The sequence below is a fragment of the Amblyomma mixtum genome, chromosome 7 (genome assembly GCF_055824585.1).
Source record: "Amblyomma mixtum isolate Tamu chromosome 7, ASM5582458v1, whole genome shotgun sequence".
NCBI lineage: Eukaryota > Metazoa > Arthropoda > Arachnida > Ixodida > Ixodidae > Amblyomma > Amblyomma mixtum.
In genome coordinates, this window is record NC_143018.1 from 125,784,861 (window position 1) to 125,792,236 (window position 7,376).

Consider the following 7,376-nt stretch of genomic DNA (forward strand, 5'->3'; position numbering starts at 1 on the left):
ACGGCCTACGGCTTCAGCGCCGCTTTTCCGGCAAAACGTTGCCTATGCCTGCAGCCCACATTTCTCTCTCATACCCCCATGTAACTAGAAGCGCGAATGAGGCGCACTTTCTCTCTTTAAATTGATGGAAGCGTAAAACGTTGTCAACGTCAACGCTAATAACACAATTAACGCCGTCAGCCTATGGCCTCGGCGCCGCGTTTCTGGCGCAACTTAGGCATTGCCTGCAGCCCACATCTCTCTCTCATTGCCCCACGTACATACCTCTAAGCGCGATACTGGCGTCCACTGACCGAAGGAGACAGTGATGCGGACTTCATTTCCTTAAAATGGCACAACCGCGGGTGCCTTAGTGGCAAGGCGCTCGTTTACCAGGCCGGAGTGCCGGGGTTCGAACCCGACCACGGCGGCCGCGTTTCGATGGAGGCGAAACTCAAGAGGCGCCCGTGTAATGTGCGATGTCACTGTACGTTAAAGATCCCCAGGTGGTCGAAAATATTTGGGAGACCTCCAATACGGCACTTTTTTCTCGCTTTCTTATTTCACTCCCAGCTTCCTCCGTCCCTTACGGCACGGTTCAGGTTTCTGCCGAGGTATGTGAGACAGATACTGCGCCATTTTCTTTCCTCAAAAACCAACTTACCAATTTACTTTGTCAAAGCCAACGCGTGCAGCGCACATCTTTCACTACCAGCACGTAGCTTAAAGCCCGTTTGAGGTGTCCACTGTTCCAAGAGGGCAGTTGAAGCGGGTACCAAAGAGCTGTGCTCTGCAAGGTGCTGTAGTGGATTGTTCCGGATAATTTTGACCGACTGGCGATCTTAACCTGCACTGACATCGCACAGCGCACGGGCGGCTTTGACGCTTCGCCTCCCCCGAAACGCTGCCGCCATGGTCGGGTTCGAACCCGTGTACTCCTTATCAGTAGCCGAGCGCCGCAACCACTGAGCCATCGCAGCACAATTTTTAAGGCGAGAGAGCCTTTAATGCCTCATACTGTCGTTAGCAGCCGCGTCGGCAGCCACGTCGTGCAAATTTGTCCGCGTTTCGGCGTCACTGCTTAAAAAGAAACTGCGTCGAGGTTGGGAATCGAACCAGGGCCTTTAGCATTTGAAGCTGAGACGCTACCACTCCGGCAAGAATGCTCAAGGTTTGATCATGATTGGTTTGGTTTTATGGGGTTTAACGTCCTAAAGCGACTAAGGCTATGAGAGACGCCGTAGTGGAGGGCTCCGGAAATTTCGACCACCTATAAAGGCACATCGAATGAATGAATGAATGAATGAATGAATGAATGAATGAATGAATGAATGAATGAATGAATGAATGAATGAATGAATGAATGAATGAATGAAAAACTTTATTGTTACAGGGGTTGTCTCAGCGTAGGTGGTGCCCTCAGTCCAGGGCCCCAGTGGCCTTTGCAGTTTTGCAAGCCCTGTCAATCAGCTTGAGCTGCACTTCAGGCTTCGAGCTGGACAGTGCAGCCTCCCACTGCTCCGGTGTTGATGTGTTGTTTATCGGCGTTGCCTGCATTTTCTGACAGGCCCATGTAATGTGGTAAAGCGTTGGGTGTTCACCACATAGCGGGCATTTGTTGTCATATGCGGAAGTATAGATTTTGCTTAGTAAACTCAGATTGGGGTATGCATTAGGCTGCAGTTTTCTCCAGGCAGCCGACTGCCCTCTACTAAGGCCTTTGTGAGGGGGGAGGTAGGTCCTCCTGAGGACTCGGAGGTGTTCTAAGATGGCTCCATACCGTCTAGTGACCGCGTCCAATTCCCCTTCGGTGCGTGCCTTCCGGTTGGCGTACGCTCGGTCGTTGCCGTCGGGACATTGGTTCCCTTTGACAGCCTCATGGCCTGGTGTCCACGCGATGGAGCACCTCGCAAAGGTAATTTCCTCGCTTTGAGTATGTGAATGGCTGCAGTGGATATTCGTCCACTGCTGTACCTTCTGCACGCCTCTTGCGAGTCTGTAATGATGTGTGCATGGGGCTCGTCACTCTGCTGGGTGATGGCGAGTGCAATTGCTGCTTCCTCAGCCTCGAGGATGTTGTTGGTTTTTATCGAAGCGCAGTTGATTTCCCTGAGCTGGTGATCCACCACGCTGGCTACCAAGCCATATCGGTGTTTGTATGTTGTTGCGTCAACATGTAATACGTCTTTTGCCCGGGCGAAGCTTCTTGCATGGAATTCAGATCTTGCCTTTCTTCTCGCCTTATGTATATCTGGATGCATGTTTTTTGGAATCGGACTGATCTCAATGATCCTCCTGATTTCATTTGGAACGCTCGCTGTGCTATTGATTTCTTTCAAAGCGTCCCTCATGCCCAGCAACCGCAGCGTGTTTCTGCCTGTTGCGGACAGCATCAGTCTTGTTTTCTGCGCGAGAAGGTGGGCCTCGATATGTTCTTGTTCTGTGTTGTTTATGCCCAGTTTAAGGAATTTCTCCGTCGAAGTGTTGACCCGCAGTCCGAGAGCGCAACTATATGCTTTGCTAAGAATTGCCTCCAACAGCTCTTTTTCTTGCTCGAGGGGTGTTTCGTAGGGGACGCCGTATAAGACCCCATTGACCACGAGGGCCTGTACTAGCCTACATATGTCTTCCTCCTTCATACCTTTTCTTCTGTTGGAAACTCTTGCAATCATCCTGGTGATTTGTGCTGTGGTATTTGCTAGCTGTCTGATCGTGTGATCAATACGACGGTTGCTTTGGATCCACATGCCAAGGATCCGAACTCTCCATACTTTCAGAATCATCATTTCTCCTATGTAGATATCTATGGAGTTCTGCAGATCATACCCTTTTCTGTAGACTCTGAGCACCTCGGATTTTTCAGGGGAGCATACAGGTTCGCAGTGTCGGGCGTATGCGTTTACCGTGTCTGCTACTCGCTGATGAAGCTCTTGTTTTTCTCCTAAGGATCCCCTTGTCATCCATATTTGATATCATCTGCATAGGTGGCATGCCTGATTCCTTCAATTTCTCCGAGCGTCCTTGCTAAGCCAATCATCGCGATGTTAAAAAGCATAGGGGATAGCACAGAGCCTTGCGGTGTTCCTTTTTTTGAGGGAGTTGAAGGTGTCAGTCCTGATGCCTCCTATCCGAATGGTAGCGTTTCTATTGGTCAGAAAGGCTTTCACATAGGTGAATATTCTCTGCCCGCTACCCAGTTTGCTGATCCCCTCCAGCACAGCCCTGTGACTGACGTTGTCGAAGGCCGCTTTAAGATCCAGAGCGAGCAAGATGTTTTCTTCATATTTTGGGACGGCAGTAAGGACCTCCTCCTTGATCTGCAGGAGAACGTCTTATGTTGATAGGTATGTTCGGAATCCAAACACAGTGTGCGGCATGAGTTTGTTGTCCTCAAGGTTGCTCTGGAACCTGTGATGTAAAATTCTCTCGTACACTTTGCTCTAGCATGATGTTAACGAAATGTGTCTAGGATTTTCCAGTTCTGGAGTCTTTCCGGACTTCGGAATCATTATTATTTCCGCATGTCGTCAGTCGTTCGGGAGGGTCCCCTGTTCCCAGTGTTTATTGATGAATGCCTTGAATCTTTTGATTGAATTGTCATCCAGATTCCTCATCAATGCATTGATGATGCCATTCTTCCCTGGTGTTGTGTTCTTTGTGGCGGACATTACAGCGTGTCTGACTTCTTCGATGGGAAAGGGGTTCATCCACTGCAGGATTCGCTTCGCCCGTCTGTGGCAAGCTGCTGCCGGCGTGTGTTGCATTGCCGATGTAACGCTGCTTGATGTTCTGTAGCATTTCCTTGTCAGTGCCTTGAAATTGGTGCACGATCCTGCGGGTCGTGTTACGTGTTTCGGATTTTGTCGCGGTTGGGTCTATGAGAGCCCTTAGCAAGGCCCATGTCTTGGCCCAACCTAGAGTCCCCTGCAGTTCGTTGCATTTTTGGTCCCAGTCGCGCCTCAAGAGCTCCGTCGCATATTCTTCGGCTTGTTTAGTGACCTTAGCGATCTTACGCTTGAGCCGCCTATTATGTTTTTGCCTTTTCCACCTTTTAGTAGGCCCCGTCTGGCGTCCGAAAAGTGTGAGAGATGTTTGTCCACCTCGGGTGTGTCGGTAGTGAGGGCGACCTTTCGCAAAATAATAAATAAATAATAAATAATAAACAAAATAATAAATAAAAATAGAAAAAATAGAGGAAACAAAAAAATGAAAAAAAAACAATGAAACAATAAAAATAAAAGATACAGAAATAAGCAAAATGAAAAAATGTGAAGAATAAAAATTAAAGAAAGAAAAGAAACAAAAATAAAAATAAAATATAATAACAGAAAAACAAAATATGAAATCTAAAAAATAAACAAAAACAAAGTGCGCCAGGAAAAGCTTTCGCCGTGTAGCACTTTAGAAAGCCAAAGTGTCCCCTGAATTTTTTTTCAAGTGGACACCGCAGGCAAGTACCTCAAAACGCGAATGAGGTTTCCAATGCCTCTGGATGCCAGCCATGCACCTTTCCTTTCCTCAAAATCGACGGAGTCTAAAATTCAGGGATAGCACTTTGTTGACCTAAAGTGCGGTCAGGCGAAAGCCTAAAATCGGGTGTTGCTGCTCGTGTCACTGATGCGTTGTTAAAATGTTAGGCTTCGCCTGTAAGAGTGAAACCCGACAGCGTCTTGCAGCGCTGCCAGGGTGTCCACAGAACGCCATCGGCCGTTCGGTTCTACGGCTGGCTCGTCGGTAAATTGTTTTTTGAGCAAAGTAAATGTATCTGTCTCGCAGATCTTGGTGGACACCTAAACCGCGCCGTAACGGGAAGGGAGGAAGATGAGAGTGAACGAAGGCGCCGTATTTCACTAGACGGGCCTTTTTATGCGAAGCATACTACTTTAGCTATCACTTCAGCCCTTCACCGTGGTTATGCGCCTCCAAATCACGTGCTACATGACGTCACACCACGTAACACGATGACGTCACGACAGTGGAGAAACGGGGGCCCACCTCGCGCCGTCGCTGTGGTTGTGCGCCTCCAAATTACGCGACACGATGATGCTTCGCATTCTCCAGGCTTAACCAAGTTAAGCCTCAGCCATTTTTGCATTCCAAAACATCGAGCTGGCATGCGGAGTGGTTAGCATGCTCGTCTCGCACTCCGGAGACCGGGGCTCGATTCCCGAACTCGACCAATTTCCTACTCGATTTTATTTATCTGGCCTGACTAGAAAGGTTAATTTGGGTAAAGAAGCAATTAACTAAACTCATTCCCGCTTACATTTAGTATCACTACGATCCCTTTAATTGGTTGCATGGTTACTATTGATTGCAAAACATTTTATTCGCCGGGAAGAGCTTGGCAAGAGGTCGCGTTAAGTGGTCGAGAGTACATAACCCTCGACGACTTTGTCAGCCCACTCCACCGCCAAAACTTGCGTTCTGGGCTCAGAGGTAGCCAGCACGGTCTCCCACCGCTCGAGAGAAGGAGCTGTAACTAGATCACCCGGAGGTGGCTCTATTTTGCAGTCCCACAGGATGTGATCGTAGGTAGCACGTTGGCCACAGTGTTTGCAGTTTGGGTTGTAAAGATCTGGATAAATGTGCGCGAGGAGTGATGGGGTGCGTATCGATCTCGTCTGTAGACGACGCCACGTAACCTCTTGTTCTTTAGTAAGTCTTTTGTCTGGAGGGGGAAAATTCTCCTCTCTAGTTTAAAATGATTGGTGAGATCATGATATGTGATCATGGAGTACTTCGTGAAATTCAGGGAGCCAGACTCATCCACTGCCCGGTCGACGAAACCTCGGGCTTTATTGTGGGCTGGCTCGTTCCCCGGATTCCCCGAATGGGCTGGGACCCATATCAATTGGGAATAATTTGGTGAGAATTTGGTTGCGTTAAGGATTCTAAGGGAGGTGTTTGTAATTCGCCCTTTAGCGAAATTATTGATACCCATTTTGGAATCGCTGAAGATGATGCTCCCTTGGGTATGCGCTAGGGCGAGGGCTATAGCCGCCTCTTCTGCCGTTTCAGAGGATTTCGTTTTGATTGTCGCCGAGACGATGTGGTCACCATTCTCGTTCACAACCACAATTGCAAAGGCATTGGTATTTTTGTATTCTGCCGCATCTACATAAAGTGTTCCAGCGCACTGTCTGTATTTGTTATGTAAGGCTTTGGCTCTTGCTTGTCTTCTACCCTCATGGTTACTAGCCAAAATACAATTGGCCCCGTTTGAAATTCGCGCAATGTGCCGTCACGACCATATCGACCAATTGAAAAGCGTGCCATTTCTGTCGACAACTCCTGCTTAAAACGAGGAGGCATTAAAGGCTTCCGGCTTAAAACGTTCTCAACAACCACAAAGAACCCAGTGAACGCCGACGGGTTATTGGTGCGGTTGTGAAAACATCTTCTATGAACTCTTTTTTTTTAAGGAGAGGTGATTGGGGTAGGGCCCTATTGGCCATTTTCCCTCACAATACTAGGTGGAGCCCCTATTCTGGGGCCCCATTGGCAAGCAGCGCCACCCGCGTTACAGCAACAGGGTAGTCAATGCCAGCGCACCTATGTCTAGTGCTTCGTAGCTCAAACGGCAGTTGTGTCCACTGACCCTGGGAGCCAGTTATGGGCCTTTCTCCTGACTCTTAGAGCCTTCATGCCAACAGGCGGATTTTGTGGTCCAGTAGTCCAACAATGCTTTCGCATAGAAAAATTAGCTGCGGTTTAAGTACTGGTTAACCTGGTTAAAGAGCGAAAGCAATGGCGTATCGGACAATTATACGCGTTGAATGGCACCTAGACTTAACACCGATCGTGGCGGAGGAGGCAGCAACAGCGATCGCTCTAACTCAGCCAGGTACCAAATATGTAGTAAGCTACTGGACTGTAAAGCCACAATGAGAAATTACAGCGAGGGGCGTATCCACGAGATGGCGGCTAAATATCTGCGCGGCCTCATGCCAGCCCACAATATTCTAATCAACTAGATGCCAGCCCACTCGCGCCTAGTTGCAAACGAGGCCGCCCACAGGCTCGCCCGCTGCTCTTTAGCCCTGAGAGCCGTGGACAGCTCAAACGACTTCAGCACTAAACAGGTAGCCAACACTTTTAATAGCGTCACCGACAATCAGAAAAATTGCTGGGGCTTAGCTGTGGTTAAGCCTAGGTAATTGCGAAAGCAATACCCCCTTGGGTACGCTATCTGTTTCGCTTATGGGTGGTGCACATTGTTAATGTCTGTGTGTACCCACGAAATGAAAGCACAGTGTTGCTGCTTGTCTCACTGATGTGCGGTTTAGATGTTAAGCTTCGTCTCTAAGAGTGGAACGCGAAAGCGTCTGGCAACGCTGCCAGGAAGTCCCCGGAACGCCATCGCCCATTCGGCTCTATGCCTTGCTCGACGGTAA

General features: G+C 48.8%; 1 pseudogene; it reads right to left on the reverse strand.

Moving 5' to 3' along the window:
• Window positions 1-1,398: 1,398 nt before the first annotated feature.
• Window positions 1,399-2,455, reverse strand: LOC149337425 (uncharacterized; annotated as a pseudogene).
• Window positions 2,456-7,376: the final 4,921 nt, after the last annotated feature.